This window comes from Astatotilapia calliptera, chromosome 3 (assembly GCF_964374335.1).
Source record: "Astatotilapia calliptera chromosome 3, fAstCal68.1, whole genome shotgun sequence".
Classification (NCBI taxonomy): domain Eukaryota; kingdom Metazoa; phylum Chordata; class Actinopteri; order Cichliformes; family Cichlidae; genus Astatotilapia; species Astatotilapia calliptera.
The window spans coordinates 64,962,051-64,983,999 of NC_137424.1; the positions used below are offsets into that span (position 1 = coordinate 64,962,051).

The window sequence follows — 21,949 nt, forward strand, 5'->3', positions numbered from 1 at the left end:
TTTTTGTATTTACAGTTTTGAGGGATAAGCCTCTTAAATTTCTCTAACTAGAAATATATGTTAAAAAAACAAAAACGATTTTCAATTTTTTTGTAGTTTATTGCACTTTTTTGCAATTTATGTAATTACTATGCACCTAATGCAGACATATTATTAAAGTTTGGGCTATAATGGTTGTATTGATGTATAGCAACTTGAAATGCTCCCAAAAATGGCTCCACAGCATGTAAAAATATAATATAAGCTCTGGCGAACTTGGTTCTATGGTAGGTCTTAAAGGGTTAATAAGCATTTCTTATCTGATTACTTGACTGAATAATTGATACTAAATTAGAATAAACTCTTCATAGCACATAGAGTTCATAGCAGGGGCCCACAGAACTTTCAGGATCTGAAGACTGTTTGTGTAAGAATGGGCCAAAATGACACCTGAGCCACACAAGTCGATGCCAGTTCAGTAGACAGCAGTTTCACACTTGACCTCAACACCTTAACAAATTTTGTAATGTGGGATTGTATTTTCTAGCAGCATTACAGGAAACATTACAGATAACATTCAAAACTACAAGTAAAAGACCTGAAGTATTTTCAACTATCAATTATCAAGTTACAGCTGACTCTCAGACTTTCTAGTCTCAAATGTGAATACCATGGTTCAGCATATTGCATCTTCACATCTAATTCTTAAATATGTAATTATGCGACTTATGCCTAACTTAATTTCTCAAACAAAGAACTAGGGGTGGGCGATATATCAAATAAACTCGATGTATTGCAAGTTTTTTCTATGTACAATAGTTTAAATCAGCGGTCCCCAACCCCCGGGCCACGGAACGGTACCGGTCCGTGAGTCATTTGCTACCGGGCCACGAGAGTGAGACTCGGATGTGAAATGTATGGTTTTCAGGGTTTTTATCGGATTTTAGCGTTATTTTGTTATCGTTTTTTTTTCGTTAACTCTGTTTTCCCGGGTCTTTTCATGTGTGTTATGAATAAATCTTATTTTTTTGGGTACCGGTACTAGTTTTATTTTGTTGTATTTATCCGCGACACCTTAAAGGCCGGTCCGTGAAAATATTGTCGCGCACAAACCGGTCTGTAGCGCAAAAAAGGTTGGGGACCGCTGGTTTAAATGGCTTTATCGCAGCCATTAATTATAAGTCGCCATGGAAATATAAGCCGTCTTGGGTCAACAGACACAACAACACTGGACTCAGTGGTTGCTTTTAAAAAACAGCTAAAAACTCATCTTTCTAAACTTGCTTACTTTTACTTACTTACTTACTTTTGCACAGATATAACCAGAGCCTTGTTGTCTCCTCTCTATATATACTGTACTGTATAGTTTGTATAGTGTGCTTCTTTTTAAGTCAAGCTACTAGAGGTGAAGTGACTGTTCCCTTAAAGTTTGTTTTCCCTTCTATCTTATATCTGTATTTTATCTGTTTTGATTTTATATACTGTTTTGTTTGTTTGTTTGTTTGTTTGTTTGTTTGTTTGTTTGTTTGTTTGTTTGTTTGTTAATTAGTTAGTTTATTTGCTTGTTTTAATCAATTTTAAATCATGCTTTTTATTTGTTCTTGTTTCTAATGTCTCTGTAAAGCACTTTGAATCACCTTGTTGTTGAATTGTGCTATACAAATAAACTTGCCTTGCCTTGCCTTGCCTTGCCTTATACCCAGGGACTGCTCTGATCCTTTCTATTGAAGCTTGATGGATTAAAGCAGGGGTGTCAAACTCAAATACACAGTGGGCCAAAATTCAAAACTGGAACAAGGTCGCGGGCTAACATTAATATTTACTGAAAAAAAAAATCTTCCTCCAGATTTAAGAATGAATCTCTTCTTATGGACTCAAACAAGTTTTCCAGAGAATTATATCATGCCTTATATAGATCCTTTGTACTCTACTGCAGCACTCAGAGCACTTTATACATTACATGTGTGTTCGCAGGTCAATAAAAAATGTACATAGGACAGTAAAATCCTGAGGCACACCATCTTACTTTTCAGCAGCAACAATTTTGTGCATCAAAGCACACTATTGCTAATTAATAAAATCATTTTTAAAGGAACAATTGATACTAAAATATAAGAAACTGAGAACACAAAATCCTGAGCTCATAAAATGGCTCAAGGAACCAGATCTTAAAAAATTGACCAAAATCAAACCTGAGCAATGCCAGGGATGGAAATTACCACATGCCACTGTAAATTTATGAAGTGGTGTTTAACGTCTTAATGCATGCTCAATCATCCAGGTCAGTAAATCTCCAAAAGTTGATTCTGTTCATCTGGACGTAGCGTTTTCAGTGTAGCTGGGTTGGTGGTTTTTCGTTTTTATGGGCCGATGGTTTTTTTTTTCCGTTTTTTTCTTCCGTAACGGTATAAACACTGAAAGGTGGTGGATTGGCCAGATGAAGGGAGATGTGTAAAAATAACTTAGTTGTTTGGTGGTGGCTATTGCGGAGCTTCCACAGATTCAGTAACATTAGCAAGTGGTGGAGGCCAGCAGGTGCAACACGCTGGCAGGTGGATGACGGAAAGGCAGGAGGAGCAGAGACCTGAGGTGGTGAACTGAACTTCAGGTAAGAATTTATGACCTGCAGTCTATCTGGGTCAGATATAAACCAAGTTTAGGTGGAGTTTATCTTTGTTGTGCTGACTTTTTAGTCGTACTGCGTGCTAGCTAGCATGACGGAGTTTATATACAGCTGGGCGGGTGCTATGATATTACTGATGTTGAACTTGTTTTATCTTATTTTATTTATAAGGTTAGTTATTAGAGTTGCCAACTGTCCCGTAAAAAATGGAATCGTCTCGTATTGAGGTGAAAAGGAACAGTTTGTCCCGTACTTCAGCTACAATGAAAAAGGCACAAAGCTGGAGTTATTCTGTGTCTTTGCTGCACAGCTGCCTCTTCTTCTCTCATCCTCTCCCCTCTCTCTCCTGTTTCTACATCAATCATGAAACTGATCAATAATCAGCTGATCGGCTTTTCTCTCTTATTTATCGCCCACTTTGCCCCAGAAAGAGGAAACCAGCAGATGTCGCGCTAAACAACAGCAGCATGTTTAAGCTTGATCAGCTGTTGTTAGAATTTATTTAATATTAATTTCTAGTATCAGCTGATGTTTGCTGGAGCCACAGCTGTAAAGCTGCTGGTCATGATATCGGTTTGGATATGTGGTGAGAGGGAAACATGAAGATGAAACCAGGAGATGTCCTTACTGAATCATCAGAGCTGAACAGGTGATGGAGAAACAGGTTTACCTTTTAGGTGACATGAATGAGTTGAAGGGAAGTTATGAACTGTTTCTGAGAGACAAATAACACCAGGATCCTTTTTTAGGTAGCTGACAGCTGGTAACTGTGCAGGTGCGGATCTAGCAAAGCGTTGCCAGGGGTCCATGTAGGGAATTAAAAGGGAAAGGTTGGCACAAAGAAATACTTTTCTTTGTTATGTCATTTAAAAACTTTGAATAAATAATTATCTGAAAACAAATGTTTTCATCTGATGTAAAATATAGAAATCCATTATTGTACATAGTAATTTTTTTGAGGGTCCCAACATAATTTCTTCAGAACTAAGTATTGGATATGATGCCAGTATTTTCCCACATTTTCTAGATACTGCACCAGTACTGTGTGTAAAATGCCATCAAAAAGTCAATTAAGTTTTATTCTTTCTCACCTGTCTTTCTGTCTCCTTTCACTTATTAAAGGTTGCCATGTTAGAAAAAATATTTTGCCCTGCCATGCTGTTTATTGATGTGGCAAATGAATGCTTTATGAAAATATATCTAAATCTGTCATCAGTAATCAGTAGGGATGGGTGACATAAACGGTAGTAACCAGACCGAAAAGCAGCGCACATTTCGGTGCTTTATTTCGGTGCTTTTTTTTCCTGAGCTGTGATACACTTTAGATTCTAGCCAATCATTTTACGTTTCCGAGGATAGTAGGCGGGGCCAGGTACGTACGTTCTGTTAAAGCAGAGCTACATATTAAAAATGCCCAAGGCGAAGCGGTTAAAAGTCTGGCTGTACTTCATAGCAAAATATGCAAACTCAGCAGCCTGCAACAAGTGCTTTAAGCTGATACTGTGATACTGTCAAAGGAAGTAACACCTCGAATCCGATGAAACACCTGGCAACGCATAGCGTTTTTTTTAAAAGCCCAGAAATGCGCCGTATTTGATAGCTTGCTGCGAGACCTCACATCGAGCACATCTACTGCGGGTGGGTTGCCTGTTATGCAACATCCCCCAAAAACACGAAGAGGAGAGTCCTGGCCCCTAGCCCTGCCAGTGTAGCAGAAATGATGACGGATGATGATGGCAGCAGCCGTTCTTCTCTGCGTGAGTAGTTTAATGTTGTTCGTGTGTAATTTACGTTGAGTAGGCTAACCACGTTATTACATTAATGCATGTAAGGTGAACTAGCAAACATCATCATAGCTACATGCGGCTGTCCTCTTGTTTGATGGCAGATACTCCCTTCACCCTGGCTAAAAAGGCTAAAATGACCAAAGAAAAAGTGGGAAACAGTTAAACATGAGAGGTTTTTGGACAAAGTTTGTGTTTTTTCCATTGATTAAGCACTGCTTCCAGCCAAGAGTGACACCATATATGCCCCATAGCTGCAGAAAAGGCTAACATTGTTATATTTTTACAAAAAACAGCTGAACATGAGAGGTTTTTGGACCAATTTTGTGTTCTCCATTCTTTAAGCACCGGTTTGAGCACCGTTTGAGCACCGGCACTGTTTCAAAAGTACCGGTTTGGCACCGGTATCGGATAAAACCTAAACGATACCCATCCCTAGTAATCAGTAATGATCATGTCTCACCTCTAGTCTTCTCTGTCTTAATTTCAGGTTTTCACCATGTGTTGTAGATAGTTCAGAAGGTTAACTCGACCAAGCAGTCTACTTTCAGGTACTGTTTAGAATACCAGAATAGGGAGGATGGTGTAGGTTTAAGTTTATTAGATTGATACATATGTACCAGCAAGACAGTGTACATCACTGTGACAACGGCGTTTGTTTTCATTCAAAGTCTTTATGGTTTTTCCTATAATACCTGGTGGGCCGGTCTCTAGTCAAAATGCCCGGGAAGATTTTTTGTCCCAGTCCAGCCCTGGTGTACACGACTACCCAAATGAGTCACCCACTGCTATGTTTAGAAAAAACGTACAAAGGATTGATGTACTGACCTGATTTTCTGGACCCAAAGACTACCTTCAACTACTAGACCATGTACAACAACAGCCACATAGAAAATATCCTTTCACATGTAGCATGTGTAAGTTTGCCCCATGAATACTAAAGGTATGGATCAGGATTGAAGACCTAGACCCACGCCTTTTCACTTGGCTGCCATGCCACATTTGGCTTTACTGCAGTCACATAGTGACAGTCATGGAAGTGCTTCCTGAGGCCTACAGCTATCATTGCTCCTCCTGTTTGGTCATCAGGAAACTAACCTGTCTACAGACATCAACTGCAGATTGCACAGTCTTTAATTCAGTGTACTGTTAGGCTCACACAGGGATCACATATGCAGTGTAGTATGCTATGATTTCCTTCAATATTTTGACCCAAAACTCGTAATATAAACACGGCAACTCAACTTGTGTAAAGTACTTTCGACTGGGCGTTGTGCACCTGGAGTTGAGTTTTTTGACCAATGCATGAAACCATGTATTAAAAAATGTCAGCTATTATCATCGTAGAACTTTATTATATGGCACCCGTTCTTATGTTCTTATGTTTGAGTCTAAAGGCTAATTTTTAGCACAGGAGACTCCTTTTTCCTTCTGATTTGTAAACTCTCTCCATAATCTTTAAATATTACTTAGTGGCAGAAGACTTTTGCTGCATCGATGTCTGTGTTTAATATCATCATCCAATATAATTTTTTCATATCGCACAGATCACGGTTTCATTTCCTTCCATTTTCCTTGTTTGTCAGTTGAGACCTTTTTCTGGTCATCAGTTCTTCCTGCGACAACTGCAACACATCTGAGGGGTATTTTCACTATCAGCTCTTTTTCTTAGTTATAACAGAAGGAGGACTTTGCCTCAAGTGTCTCTGAAAAATGTTTGCTATCTTGTTTGAATTTTCTTCCACAATTTATAAAGTATTTATGAAAACCCTTGAATGAGTCTGTGTCTCACTCACTCGCGAATATATTGTTTTGAAAATAACTGACCAATGGAGCAGCAGAGAGGAACTGCAACATGCAAACAGAAAATAACAATATGTAAAGAACAAACTAACCTCACAACATTTATATGCAGCTGGGGCTTCCTGTTTGAGACACCTGACTAAAACTGAAACCTCTTTTGGTTTTGAGAAACTTCTGCAGCACAGCAGCTTCTCACTGACTCTAAAATATCTGACAATGTGAGGACAGTGAACTTTGTTTCTGAGTCCCAATTGAACCACCCTACCATGTTTTACTAGGGACTCTCCCTCTGACTCACTGTTGTTAACGGTTAACTTAGCAGGTCGTGAGTCACTTCTTCTTCCCTGTTTGACAGCATGGAATTACCTCAGTACCAAAATACTTTTTTCTTTGCAGTAAAATCTAGCATCTCAGTAAGCTGTTATTACAAATGTAAAACATCAAAAGTATCACTGACACACACAATAAATGTTGCCTTAGATTTCTTTTAAAAATGTGACACAAACACTCTCTCTATCAAGTAGATGCCAAAAAAGGCAAATAAATCTACAAGAAACTGGACAAGTGAAGGACAAACTAATTTTGAGGCCTAAAAGATTAACTATATACAGGAAGATTATCTGAAAGTCATGTCATCAAAAAAATGGAAAGAGATCCAACACAGACCTGACACAGGACCTGAGAGATGCACCTGGCTCTTCAGTTGATCCAACTACTGTTCACTCAGAAACAATGTCAGTGAAAGTCCTTCTTAAGGAAGAGGAAATGGGGAGACAAAGCTGAGGTGTGCTAAACTACCCAAGAACTGGACTGAAAGTCAGTGGCAACAGCTCTGATGGAGTAATGAATCCAAACCTTGAACCTTGTGTTCAAGTTTTTCTCAGAAGGTAGGGAGAAGTTCAAGTGAGAGCTACAATAGTGAATGTCTGCAGCCACGTGTACAAAATGTCTGAGGAACTGTCATGGTTTGGGCTGCATTACAACCAGTGGTGTTTAGATCTTATAAAAATAGATGGAATTATGAACACAGAAAAGTAGCATCAGATTTTGATCCATCATGCAATGCCAACTAAAAAAGTTCTATTTTTCAGCATGAAAATGATGCCAAACACACTTCCAGTGCAGTAAACAAAACCCAGGTAGAAAAATACACAGTCACTGTCACGGTATGACAGTCCTCCGCGGCTGACCTCCTCGCTATGCTTGTGTTTGTTGTTTCTGTTAGTGTCTCCCTCTTTTTTTCTGTCTCCCTGTGTTTTTGCTTATCTCTCGCTCCCGGAGAGAGAGTTTAGGTTGCGACCGCTCAATCCATAAGTGTCTAGCGCTGGAGGTAACTGCACCTTGAGGTAGCTGTAGCTCAGGCGGCAGAGCAGGTCATCTACTGATTGGAAAGGTGGTAGTTCGGTTCCTGGCTTCCCCTAGTCTGTATGCCAAATATCCTTGGGCAAGATACTAACCCCAAATTGCTCTCCCTTGTCTTGTTAGATTTGATTTGTCCCAGCTGTGTTCCCCATCCCCATATTATTCTTGTGTGTACTCATGTCCTCTGTCCTCTTTTCTTCAGTGTCAGGTTGTCTGTTGGTCTCGTCATGGTTCCATACTTACACATCTCAAGGGTTTGGTCCATGTTCAAGTTTTTGTTCGTCTTTTGTGTTTAGCATTTAGTTTTTCCCAGTTCAGTTCTACTTAGTTTCTCCCCAGTGTGTTGTGCTTTTTGTTTTTGTACCTTTTTTCAGCCTAATTAAGCAGCTCGCCTTTGGTTATAAGTTTTCTTCTTCTTCGCCTTCATTAGCTGTGCGGCTTACCATCAGAAGAGCGACCTATTTAGCAGTGTGGCTAAGCTCCGGTCGACACTGGATCATTGAGTCAATCCTCGTCAGTACGGCCGTGATTAATTGTGTTTGAACCTCGCTTATTGTTTAGAATTGCCTGCCATCATGTGTGTTTTTACATCAGGAATTGGAAACGGAGAGTGTCTTTTTACAAGAGTGGATCCGCGGGAGAAGTACAAGAGAGGAGCCACAGGTCGGAGCACAAGAACAGGATTGTTTGGAACTGTTTTACACTACACAGACACTCGCAACGTCGAGAGACATTTCCGGGACCTGCCTCAGAGAAGCCACAGAATTAATGAACTGTATATATCCTTCAACTTACTTACTGTAAATAAATTCACTGTTTTTTCCTGTTTTGGGTTTTTTTTTTCGCTTTTCCCCTACCCATCCTTGACAATGAAGCACTACCAATCATAGATTGGCCTCCCCCAGAGACTTCAACATTACTGAAGCAGTGTGGAATCCTCTTGACGGAGAACAGAACAAAAGGGAACTATTCCTAAAGACTACTTAACCCTCTGGAGTCTGGGGTATAATTGGCCATTTTTTAATTGGCTTGCCTTGTGTGGTATCACTTTTTCCAATGCAGTTTTTTGTACAATTATTTAAAACTACTTACAGAAGATTTATGGCATTATTTTAGTGCCTCTATTCTGAGCGCACCTAAAAGAAAGTTTGCAAGCACAAATGTTGCATGTTGAGGAGAAAATTATTTTGAGCGAACAAAATTCATTGCTGCGTGCAAAAATCGGTGTTTGCGATTATCCATATACACACACAATAACAGCTCCTCTCGCTCAGTTGTTGGCATTTGCTCTTCCTCAGATCTGCTTTGTGCGCTCACAGACATCTGCAGACCTGCTCTAAGTGTGTCGTTTGCTCACAACATCTCTGCTTAGTGTGCACTCAACTCTCTGTACACCGTTGTAAGTGTGCCACAAAACCAAACAATCACAGACTTGGATGCAAAAAATTCTGATTGACTGCTTTGTTCTCCAATCACCTCGCTAGCTACTGTAGCCAAACCCAGGCAAATATCCCAGAATGCATTTTGTCCAAAACTCAAATGAGGCAGTTGGGGAGGAACGCAGAGTGGCGGAGTTTGAAATATTACTCTTTCTGGATCACAAAATAATCTTTTAAGATATTTTTTAAGGCGAGAATGGTGCTGTGTAAACGGTCCAGTTATGAAGCTGAATTTTAATCTTAGCAAAACCGATTTACTCAGGAACAAATCAAACACTGGAATAAACCAAACATGAACATTTAAAAGGTACCTAATTGATTTATATATCATGTATATATCATATTTTGTTTTGGTTTTTTGTTTGTTTGTTTTTAAATTATTTATTTATGCAAGTTTCATTTTTTTTACACATTCACAAACAGCGGGACAGAGGAACACAGACAATAAAGACAACAAAAAGAAAGTCAACACCAAAGAGCAGGAAAAAAACAAACAAACAAAAAACAAAACAACAACAAAACAGCAACAAAAAACAAACAAACAGACCCCACAACAGGGTACACGGTAGGGCTGCTCAATTAATCGAATTTTAATCACGATTACGATCTGGGCTTTCAACGATCATTAAAAATGACTGAGCCGATTATTAGCCCCTCCCTCGTTTATCCGCGACACCTTAAAGGCCGGTCCGTGAAAATATTGTCGGGCATAAACCGTCCGTGGCGCAAAAAAGGTTGGAGACCGCTGATTAAGAGGACCCGAGGGAAGCTCGGAAAGCTAAGCAGAAGTTATTTGGAGAGTGACTGCCGTTGTTTGAAAAGAGAGTTTTAAAAAAAAAAACTTCAGTGGTGTTGCACACTATGTTATATTATTTTTTAAAAGTCATTGTTAACCCTTTAAAGCCGGTCAGAGCAGCACGCTCCGTTTTGCGTAACTATTTTTAAATCCCTGTAGAACCTGAACCGTGTAAGCTAGCGCAATAATTTGTTTTGCATATGAAACCGGAGGAGTTGTACTTACATCTGATGCCATCAGCTTGTCCTCGGTCACGGTTTCCTTCCACATATAGCTTTGCAAAAATTGCATAAAAAGCGCTTGCAGGAACAAAAACATAATATTCCAGAAACACGCTTTGCCGTTCCTATCAGCTGTTCGTAACACTTCCCACAGTGAAATGATGCACATGCTGTTTTCTTTGCAAATTTGCATCATAGGATTGTTTTTTGTTTTTCCTGCAGTATATAAAAATTGCTGTATCTCCAAAATAAAACTATGAAGACACTCAAAATAAATTTCCTGTGGTGGGAAACTATTTTTTGCAACTTTATTGTATTTAAAGTTTTGAGGGATAAGCCTCTTAAATTTCTCCAAGTAGAAATATATGTAAACAAAACAAAAGCAATTTTCAATTTTTTTTGTAGTTTATTGCACTTTTTTGCAATTTATGTAATTACTATGGACTTAATGCATACATATTATTAAAATATGGGCTATAACAGTTGTATTGATGTATAGCAACTTGAAATGCTCCCACAAATGGCACTACAGCATGTAAAAAAAATAATATAAGCTCTGGTGGACTTGGTTCTATAGTAGGTCTTAAAGAGTTAAATAAATATCGTCAAATAATCGTGATCTCAATTTCAGTGAAAATAATCGTGATTATCATTTTTGCCATAATCGAGCAGCCCTAGTACACGGCCAGCACTTATTTGTAATTCCTAATTTGTAAGTACCAAAAACAGCAGAGAAGACAAAAGCAAATGGTATACATGTCAAACACCAATCCACATTGAAGATCGAATCCAGAGATTGCCAGGAGGAGCCGATTCATAACAGTTATGGGCAACAGCTCAGAATGATAACAGTTAAGACAATGTGGTCAGGACCCAGGGTGTGGACTGTCCTTGTTAATGTGGTCTATAAAGGGACCCCATATCTTCCTGAACTTCTCCATGGAATCAGACGTAGAGAACCGAATTTCTTCCAGGTATAAACAGGAGACCATCTCCTCGAGCCACCTCTTGAAGCAGGGAGGGGAGGCAGATTTCCACTCCCCCAGAATCAGACGTTTGGCAATAACCATACCAAACATGAGGGCCTGTTGCACAGCAAAGGGAAGTGCCAAGGAGTTGCTGTAGCAGCCCAGGATCACCATAAGACAGTCAGGATACAGTTGCCTGTAGTAAACAATGCTATAGAAACTAAAAATATAAAAAATCCAAAAGGCTGTAAGCGTAGAACAGAACCAAAAAAGATGGCCAAGAGATCCGTCCACAAGTTTACATTTATCATATTTGGGGGAAACGTTAGGAAAAATCTTGTTCAATTTGGTTTTGGAATAGTGCAGTCTATGGACAACCTTAAACTGAATTAACTGAAGCCGGGCGTTAACAGAGCATAGTTTTATCGGGCTTAACACTTCAGCCCATAAATCGTCAGAGATAACCAAACCAGTGTCTCTTGACGAAGCCTCTTTAATATGGCAAGAGGGGGCTGCCAAAGAAAAAAGATTAACAAGCTGAGAGATTAAGTGTTTTGAGTTGGGAGGTTCGTTCATTATATTGTAAAAGACATGCTGTATGGGGATAGTATCTAAATTTGAGAATGCTTGCTTGACATAATTCCTAATTTGTAAGTACTGAAAAAAATGACTTGTAGGGAGGTTGTACTTTGTCTGAAGTTGAGCAAAAGAAGCAAAATGATTGTCAATATAAAGATCCTCTATAGCAGTCAACCTTTTAACAGGCCATTGTTTGAAAGCAGTATCCATTGTACTAGGCTTAAAGGTAGGATTGTGGCAGATCGGGGCAAAAGTTGGCATTTCCGGGAGGTTCAAGATTCTCTTGATTTGATTCAATATTTTTATAGAGTTGCAAAGAATAAAGTTATTACATGATGGTGTACTTTTAATAACCAGTTTTGAAAATAAGATCGTTGGCAAGGATGCTCCAGTGCGCTCGATAGCGGTGCTAAGCTCCATTTCGAGCCATTTAGGGCTGGACCCGCATTCCACAGCATCACCAACTATAGGCAGATTCCAGAAGACCCAGGCTCTGGCATTACAGGCCCAGTAATAATGTTTGAAAACTGGAAGGCCCAGACCACCCTCGTCCGTGGGCTTTTGCAAGTGAGACTTCGAGATGCGGGGGGGCTTGTAGGCCCAAACAAAAGGCATGATAATGGCATCCAACGCTTTGAAAAAGGAAGACCTGAGAAAAATAAATTAATAAAATTAATAAAGAACCTTGAACCTTGAAATAGAAACGTTCTGGAATAGGTACGTGAATTTAGGGAGCACAACCATTTTGATTATATTGATACGGCCAATCATTGAAAGTGGGAGACGTTTCCATTTATCTATCATACATTTGAGCTCATCAGTTAGAACCGAATATTAAGCCTGAAGAGGAGTTTTGAGTTCCTAGGGATGTTAATACCCAGGTATGAAAAATAATCCTGGGAGACCTTAAAGGGCAAACTAGACGACTTTAAAGGACTCCCACAAAACAGAGCCTGAAACTGCACCGTTATCATTGAATTGTAAAAATTCTGCAATTTTAGTAGATAGGTAATCCGTAAAACAGTCATTTAGATATAAAGAGGGGTTGAATTTCTCCCCAATGAAGTGTCTTGCCCAAGGACACAATGACCGAGACTGTCCAAGCCAGGGCTCGAATCGGCAACCTTTCGATTACAAGGCGACCTCCCAACTCTTGAGCCACGATCGCCCATAACTAAAAAACTGTGATAAGTGGAACTAATCACTTTCGAAATAAGCCTGGAATCAATAAGAAATAGTTAATTCTACTGAAACTGCCATGGACAGGGGAGAAAAAAGAGTATTGCTTTTGTAACGGATGCTGGTGCCTCCAAATGTCAACCAAGCCCAAAGATTTAGTAAGAGTATTGAGTACAGAAACAGCTCTCAAAGTTGGGGCCAGGGACACAGAGGACCTATCCAACAATGGATCAAACTAACAATTAAAATCACCACCGATAATGATATTATGGTCATTGTATTGTGAGATGAGATTGAATATTTTACTAAAGAAGTCAGGGTATATATCATGTTTAACGAAAGACCATATATGGATAATCGCAAACACTGAAATACATTTCTTGCACACAGAAATGAATTTTGTTCACTCAAATTAAACTTCTGTTTGCTCAAAATAATTTTCAACATGCAACATTTGTGCTTGCAAATTTTTTTATGTGCGCTCAGAATAGAGGCACTAAAATAATGCCATAAACATTCAGGTGTCACAATAAAATGCCACAAAAATTATTTGTGCAGTTCCTATTTCCCATCCACAACACGACGGAGGAGCAGATCACAGGCATGACACAATTTTTCAATGGGTTGGTGCACTTTCCCACTGGTGAGAAACATGTATGTTTTTTTTCACTTGTCCTTTAAAATTCTAATTTTTACCAATTATTTCTGCACTACACATGGTGAGAATATTCAGGAAAAAACATGGTGTAAATTATTTATCATAACTCTGTCTTTACTTGGTCTATCAACACAATTAAAAGACTTTTATACAGTTTAAAGTCCACACTTTCAACATAGAGACTAAAGCATGATTCATCTTGCTGATATGTCATCTTAAATTGGTGATGTGATTTTATTGCGCCAGTACCTCAGTCGACACCAGAGGGTTAAAGAAATTATAGGAAAGCTTATCTAAAAGAGTCCAAGCTGTGTTGAGGAATGAAGGTGGTCATATCAAACTCTGTATAAACTCTGTATGTAAAATGTTTACGCATCTTTCAAGTGATTACTGCACCTATACCCATTGTCCTCAAGACTTTTGCACAGTATTGCATATATATTTCAAAATAAAACAAATACAACGAAAACCCCCCAAAAGTTGATTCTGTTCATCTGGATGTAGTGTTTTCAGTGAAGAAACGTTTCGTCACGCATCCAAGTGACTTCTTCAGTCTCAGCTGACTGCAGGTTTCTCCAATCTTATAAACAGTACATTTGCACAATGGGTGAAACTAACACTACTGAATGAACAACTGGTTGTGACATCAGTTCATTTATCATTAATATACAAATTGTCATGACCACTGATCAACAACCGCTACGTCCAGATGAACAGAATCAACCTTATTGGATTTACTTATCTGGTTGATTGAGCATGCATCAAGACAGCCCAGTGGAAAACTAAAAGCACTGCCTCCATTCATGTGATTGTTAGAAATCTTAGGTTTTTAGCTAATCCATCTAGCTAAAATTCTGCACAGAAACAAATGAGAAACAGAGTAAATATGTTTAGGGAACTAAGTAATAGAAAATATAAAGAGATAATTACCAACTAATAAATGAATGAATAAAAACAAGGTTAATAAAAGATTGACAAGCACATTACACCACAGATGTTACATTATGCAAATTATTAACAGCATACATCCCCTTTCAGTGCATTGAACGGGACATCCCTTTTGGCAGGTTTGGACTTCCATACCTTGCGCCTGTTTTACCGGTCTGTTACGTTTCCAGTTGTATGGCTCGCTGTGATTTGAAAGTCATATAATAAAACGGGTTTTTTTACTTGTCCTAGAGATGTGTCAAAGCGACGAGGGTGTCTGGTCTTTAAGAGGTTTTCTGAGACTTTATTCAGAATGTAGTCCCCTTAAAAAGTTGTACGTTTACGAGACAAACAGGGATTAAACATAAAACGACTGTTAAAAAATCCCATACCTGGTCCAGTCGGCGAGTAGAAGTGAATCACTCAGACTCGTGAAAGGTTGTCCGACTGAAAAAGCCCGGAGCCTAAAATGGCTGCTGTGAGCCAACAAATTTACCCAGAAACACCGAAAATAGTCGGCTTGCTACTCCAGAAATATGACTCGTACTTACAAGTCAAGATGCGGCTACGTCTTTCCTGTTCACAACCACAGTGACTCGGTTCTTTATCTTCCTCCTCTTCCTCCTCACTCTGTCTCGCTACATATGGGGCTGCAGACCGCTTTCCGTTTTCTCACCAAGGAGACACACTCAAAGTCACCCCGAGCATCTGTGGAAAGCATTAATGAACCTACAAAAAAAACCCCAAAACAATTTAATCCATAAACGTTTCAGTTCAACAAGATTTAGGTACATTTAAAGTTATTCCAAGTGTTTTATGATGGAAAAAACCCACCGACTCCTTAATAAACAGCCTGAGGATAAAGTCAGTCTGAGCTCTCCAGATTAACTCAGCAGGCAGCAGCTTTCCACCCTCTAACGTTTCACCTGACCTGTTTACACATTTCACTACACCTATGGGAGTGTTCACACCCGATCCCCCTAGACCAAGCCTATTCAAATGGCGGCCCGCGGGCCAAATGCGGCCCAGAAGCAACCTGCGAGTGGCCCTGCCTGTGGTCCTGGCAGAAACACAGAGAAAACGCAAAAAATTAATTCATTAATTAATTTTTTAAAAATTAAAAATTCCTACAGCGTAGTGTAGACTGTGAATGCAACACTCCTAGTAGCCTAGCAATATTTAACCCACAATGCACCGTGATGTAAACATGTTAAACAATCATCGTAATATATGATGCGACAACAGCATGTCTTTCTCACTCCAAAAGCACAAAATTGACAATGAAAACTGTCGGTTTAACCCTGCCTGGACTGACAAATACTTATTCATTTTACCGAGTTTAATAATCTTACAACCGGAGTTGTACCATGGTGAGGGTCCTGTACAGCCCAAGAGAGAGCTGCAGCATCTTCCCTTCGTGTTTGCTTCTTGGCGAAGAAGAAAAAGCCTTTCACAGATTCTGAAACAGTGAAATACTGCATGCTGGCCGTGGTGGATGCGGTGAAAAGTGAGTGTGACATCTGCTATTAAAAACGTACCCCTGTAGGACAGTTCAAATATTCGTAGAGTTGAAGTTCTGGCGTCAGACGAGTTTGAAATGCTGTTAGATGACCTGAAGAAAACTGATGTAATGTCTATAGCAGGAGATCACAGACAGAACTGATAATGCACAGTTGTGCGTATATGTCCGTTTTTTGGATGGGAAATTGCTCGGCTTACTACCGTTAGAGGGACACACAGCTGGCGAAATGATGTTTGAGAAGATTTAAGCTCTTTTTGAGGAAAATGGTCTGGATATGAAGCGTGTCTGTATACTTGTGACGGATGGGGCTCCATCCATGGCAGGAAAAGTGAGTGGTCAGCGAAATATTTATTTTAATTTGAAAAGGAATTATCAAAATGTTTTTTGTTATTATTATTATTATTTCAAATGTGCAAAAAATTGTTTAGTTACAGCTCCCTTTTTTTTAAATGGACCTTTTGGTGTGCATTTGTGAGAGGTCACCATATTTACAGGGGAAAAGGAATAAAAAAAAACTTGTTTTTCAGTACAGTTGTGTGGGTTTGAAATTGATCATGATCTGCTGCTTACTGGCTTCAAAAAAAATATCTGGCCCAGATAAATTCCTCGGTTTGAAAGTCTGGCCCAACTAACTTCGTAGTTGAATAGGCATGGTCTAGACCAACAAGCCTTTAAAATGAAGGAACAAAAGGCACAGAACAATAGAAACATTCAAAAACAACTGGGGAGACATAAAAATGACGGAACCAACACAATAACATTATAACAACCAAAAAGTGAAGTAAAGTTTCTACAAAAAACACAAAGGCTGCAGACAGACATAAAGAAGTAAAATAAGTACAAAAAACTGTGAAATAGCCATAGTAATAAACCTGGTAAATTATCATTTTACATCACTGGTTAAACAAGGACAAATAGTGTGCAACTGAACCATCAAATACCTGCAAGAGTTCCGTGGACTTGTAATTGTTGCTCTTGTCAAAGAGCTTAAAATAAAATGTAATGTTTTATGTCTGGGTAGATGTCTGTGCAGAGGAGAATGGTGGCTAAGCTTTCATCTCTGTTGGAAAACATCCCCCACCCCATGCAGGAAACTCTGACAGCACTGAGCAGCTCCTTCAATGGCAGCCTGCAGCACCCACCATGTGGGACGGAGAGATTTCGCACACTCTGCTGTCAGACTCCACAACAAAGACTTCACAGCTGACCAAACACAGACATCCACACATGTGCAATAACACTAAGTGTATTTTTTTCTGACAACATAGTATTTTATTCTATTGTATATATTATGTTATTTTTGTGTTATTCTATTCCATTGTTTTTCTTAGTTTTTGCTGCTGAAACTGCTGAAAAGAGCTAGATACCAGGGCTAGTGTTGGTCTAAATCCACTGTTTATTTATATAAGTGATATATTGACCCAAATCAACTCTATCAGGGCCAGCAAGGCGAGCACTGCTTGCCCATTAAAGGATTTTTTGACTGTTCTCTTATTCACAAGCAGTTTGTACAGTGGGAAGCACCATCCTTGGTTTGGTAGAGGTTTTACGCTTGATGCGCTGTTACAACTCCGAAAGTATTTGTATCTTCTCATCATAGAATTGGACTGTAAATATTTCACTTGTTAGGCAAACATCTAAACAATAGCATGATGTCAATTTTTTAAGATAAAATGCGATAAATTTAAACCAAAGGTAAGGCAAGCTTTTTCCCTGCAACTTAAACAGGGTTCTATCCCAAAAGCTTCTCTCATCAGGTGTTTACACCATATTTTAAATTACTGGCATTGCAGCTGGCCACTTTCTCTGGAAGCAAGCTTAACCCTGCTTGAAATCTGTCCTGCATGTTGATGTAATTGAAGTCTCTGTGTCAAAAGAATGGATTTAGAAAACTTAGAAGCCAGCAGCTCTTTATGGTTAGTTGCAAAATGTGGATAAACCTCTGGTCTTTGACATGAGCCTGATGGGAAACCAGAGTATAGACAAGTTGCTGCTGGCTGTGCAGTTACTCTCCATCGAGCACAGGCACCTGCAAGGTGACTATTGTAGGATATCTTGGACAGATTAGACATGCTGGGCTCAAATTTCTAAGAGTGCTGGTGAAATGGCCAGGGCTGGTACTGGTACTGGTCCTCTGATGGGAGGCTGTTGTTTGTCTTTTGTCCTTCATAATTTTCTGATATTTTCTGTTTATATATCTAACCTACAGTGCATTGTAATGTTGATAGATAAATGGGACTTCAATACAACCCCAGTGCCAAAACAGGTGGAATTTTGTGTACAATTCAAATAAAAACATACAAATTATCAAACCTCTATAGGAGTTTATACGATAGAGTTATAAAATAATATGATTATTAAATCCATATTTCATTTACAAAAGAACATTAAAAACATATTAGAGGTTTAAAAGAAAAATATTAGCTAATTTTGAATTTGATGGCAGCAACACAAAAAAGTCAGGAGAGAGGCAGCAAAATGTTCAAAACTACTAAGGAGAATCGCCTGAAGCAACATTTTGTAAATAACTAGGTTAACTGGGCAAAGGTTAATAACATTTATTGCAGCAGCTGGTCTCCTCAGTTCCCAGATGCTTACAGATTCTTGTTGAAATGTTTGGTTTTTGTTGTTAAGTGTGTGTAAGTGTTAAGTGTAGAAGTCTATGTGAAAGCAAAAGATATAGAGAAAACATCAGGGCTCAACCAGGCAGGATCTCAGATATCACAGACACATGATGATTCACTCACTGTAAATAAAACCAGTACCATGTTTAATCTTGGCCCTCGTGTCTGTTTGTTGCAGTTACAGATGTCATCCTAAGGGTGGAGTCATTGTTCTGTTGCTTTAACTTACAACAGTGAGCAGCAGCAGCGCAGCAGCAGCAGCGCAGCAATGCAACAGAACATATTACTGGGGATATAATTTTTTTCATACAAATATGTAAAGAGATTTGTCTTTATGACCTAACAAAGGCAACAAATAAAACACAGTTTTCTTGTTGAGAGTCATCTGGTAGAAGTACACAGTACATCACAATTGAGCTGCTGCTTAACCTCCCAGCTCCCTCTTTCATAGTGTCCAGCTCCGTCGCCTCAACCACACAGAATATTTCCTGTAGTAACAACGTGTCTGAAGCTACTACTTCCTGCTGTGTGCTACATCAGAGAGAGAACAAGAGTGGAAAACATTCTGACCTGATTCTCCTTCTACCCACAGCTCATTTGTAAAAGCATGAAATTCATTTCTGAATAAAGCTTTGAATCAAACCGAGGAGTCCTCCTCTCACTGTTCCTGTGTGGTCAGTTTAACTTTTTCAGAGACAAACAGAGAAGTTTGACTCTTTCTTTTCCTCCTCACGCTAAACCTGCCTCCTCTTCTGTGTTTGTGTATATGTTGCATGAATGCTCACTTGATGACTTCAATTCAATTTTATTTATATAGCGCCAAATCACAACAACAGTCGCCTCAAGGCGCTTTATATTGTAAGGTAGACCCTACAATAGCTGATGGGGGTCTACCTTACACCTACAACAACTTCACAAGAAAAACTAGTATGTCTTTTGTTTCTCTGAAACTTTTACTTCTTTATAACAATCAACTCCTCTGAGTCTTTTTTCATTCATTTACCTACTTTTGGTTTCTGAGCTGAAGTAGCCTAATAGTGCTTAGTGTATAGTTATTATCTCCAAAGAGTAACTAAACTGTTTTATTAAGAACTCAATTAATTGGACTTTAACCGTTTGTCACTCCAATGCCACTTCCTCATGCTTCTAAATCTGGCTGCTCCTCTGAAGCAGTGGAGTCAAGCATAAGGCCCAGAGACCAGGATCGACCAGCAAGACTCTAAACTGGCCCACTGGAAATGTGTAGGGGGGCACAGATTGTGGATTTTGAACTGTATTTTTAACTATAACTGCATTGGATTTATGATATATGGATTTCCTGTTTAACCTGTTATGTTGGCTCTACTGGGACTGAATGAACATCATGTTTTACTCAGGAAAACTTGTGAGTGATACCATAAACTCACCAGGAAGGTGGTCACTGTTTTACTCCTGCCGGTTATTGCCTGGATCATGAAGACTTTCACTAGAAGGAGGACTGGGATCCAGTGGACACTTTGACTTTGCTGATTATCTTACATTCCAGGGAATTAACATCAACAGGCCAAGAACCTGGAGGGTGAACCTCTAGAACAAGCAGAGTCCTTCACGTACATTGGCAGTGTGATAGATAAGCACATTTAACCAGATACAGATGTGATTATCAGGCCCAGATGAGGAAAACATCTGCCGACACACCAAACTGCATCAACACTTCTGACATGGAGACCTACAAAACCTGCCATGGACAAACTGAACATGGCAGTGCCTGAGCCAAACCCTTCCACCCCAAAACCTCAGCAACACAGCAGGTAGCACAATGGAAGAAAATAGTCTGAGATGAAGGTGGGATGACTTTGGTACTCCCTAACAAAGCCAAAAACACTAGAGACTCCCTCACTGGGAACCCATGAAGAAAGAGAAAGCAGGGACAACCATGAAACACTTTCCATCCAGTCAAGACCTTGTTCCAGACATCAAAGTGACAGAAGTGGGATCAAGACAGGTAGTAAATAAAACACAGACCGAGCTGGTGGGCAGGTGTAGATAGACCTTGTTCCATGAAGGGAAAAGGGGCTAGACTAACCTGAAGTGTTTTCTCATTCCTGACGCATAACATACCGACGATTTGTCATGTCCCGAGGCGGCCCATGGGAACGCGAAAGGTAACCTTCTGCATCCCTATGATATGTTCCAGATTGGGGATGAACTCCAATAGTATGATGCTCCCGACGCTAAGACATGTTCCAGCCATGTATTCCAGCCCCAAACCTAGCCTTAACGATAACCTTATCCCTAACCTTAACCACAACATCGTGTTAGAAAGTGTTTCCAAAGCGATTCATGGTGAGAAAGTAAGATGAATGTACACGTGTAGATTCAGTCTTCTCATGTTTATTCCTGTTTCCGCACGTGTAACATAGGAACGTGTTGGGTGGCCGAAAGCGTAACATACTGACGATTTGTCACATAGTGTAGCATGTTATGCTTTTGGAGTGAGAACGTGTTGAATTTTTCATATACTTCTATACATCTTATCAATATAAGAAATGCAAGACCTGACCCTCCTGCTGTTAGTGAACCTCCAGCTCCCCCGTCCCTTCGTATGTATAATGTGTTTTTTTAATGTTTCCCATGAGGTCTGTTAGACTAGTGATATCTCGCATACAGCTTCACTTTAAGACATAAGTGTGTGTGCTAACAGCATCTTATTAATGTGGTTCGGTTAATTTACTGTAGACTAACTGACATTTCAGTAAGGGGATGTGTGAGTGTAATGCTGATCCTGTAGGTGTGTTAATCTGACGATTACAGCATCCAATCTTATCAACACAATAAAAACGCACGCACTCATGTGTTGTTCCTCTTGTAGGTGTGGAAAGGTTAAATGTGTCTGAGAAAGGTCATGGAGATGGAGAGATAAGTAAAAGGTTTGTGTGTGTAGGAGATAATAATGGATTGCGTTTATATAGTTTACTTACTATATACTTTACAATACCCCTATTCATTCACACACTGGTGGAGGCTACAGTTGTAGCCACAGCTGCCCTGGGGCAGACTGACAGAAGCGAGGCTGCCATATCGCACCATCGGCCCCTCTGGCCAACACCAGTAGGCGGTAGGTGAAGTGTCTTGCCCAAGCTCGAACCGGCAGCCTTTCAATTACAAGATGAACTGCCAACTCTTGAGCCACGATCGCCTCAATGTACAAGCTGTTGTCACAATTCCACTTCAGGCTGAAATATTTTTATTCCTACACACTGTTAATTACTCCTGAAGATAAGCCCTTTGGTCACTTTATCACCAGATTTAGGTTTAATGAGCTTTTTATTAAAAGAACCACTGATGTGGAGACACAAGAGTGCAAGCGGTCGGTCTTTCCTGCCATTTCAGTGATATATCAAAATGAGAGCTCAGATTACTGAGATCCTCACCACTACCACTTCAAGGAATTTCACATACAAGTGAGTCAGAAGGATAACCTAATCCATAGCCCCATCAATCAT

General features: G+C 39.5%; 1 long non-coding RNA gene across 1 annotated transcript in view; it reads right to left on the minus strand.

Annotated features, from left to right (window-relative positions):
• Positions 1–15,285, minus strand: part of LOC113019495 (uncharacterized) — a 27,144-nt gene extending 11,859 nt beyond the window's left edge. The window contains exons 1-2 of the long non-coding RNA XR_003272020.2: positions 15,153–15,285; positions 14,870–15,047 (exon numbers count right to left, since the gene is read on the minus strand). This is a non-coding gene — a long non-coding RNA (uncharacterized LOC113019495). The remainder of the gene's footprint in view (positions 1–14,869; positions 15,048–15,152) is intronic.
• Positions 15,286–21,949: the final 6,664 nt, after the last annotated feature.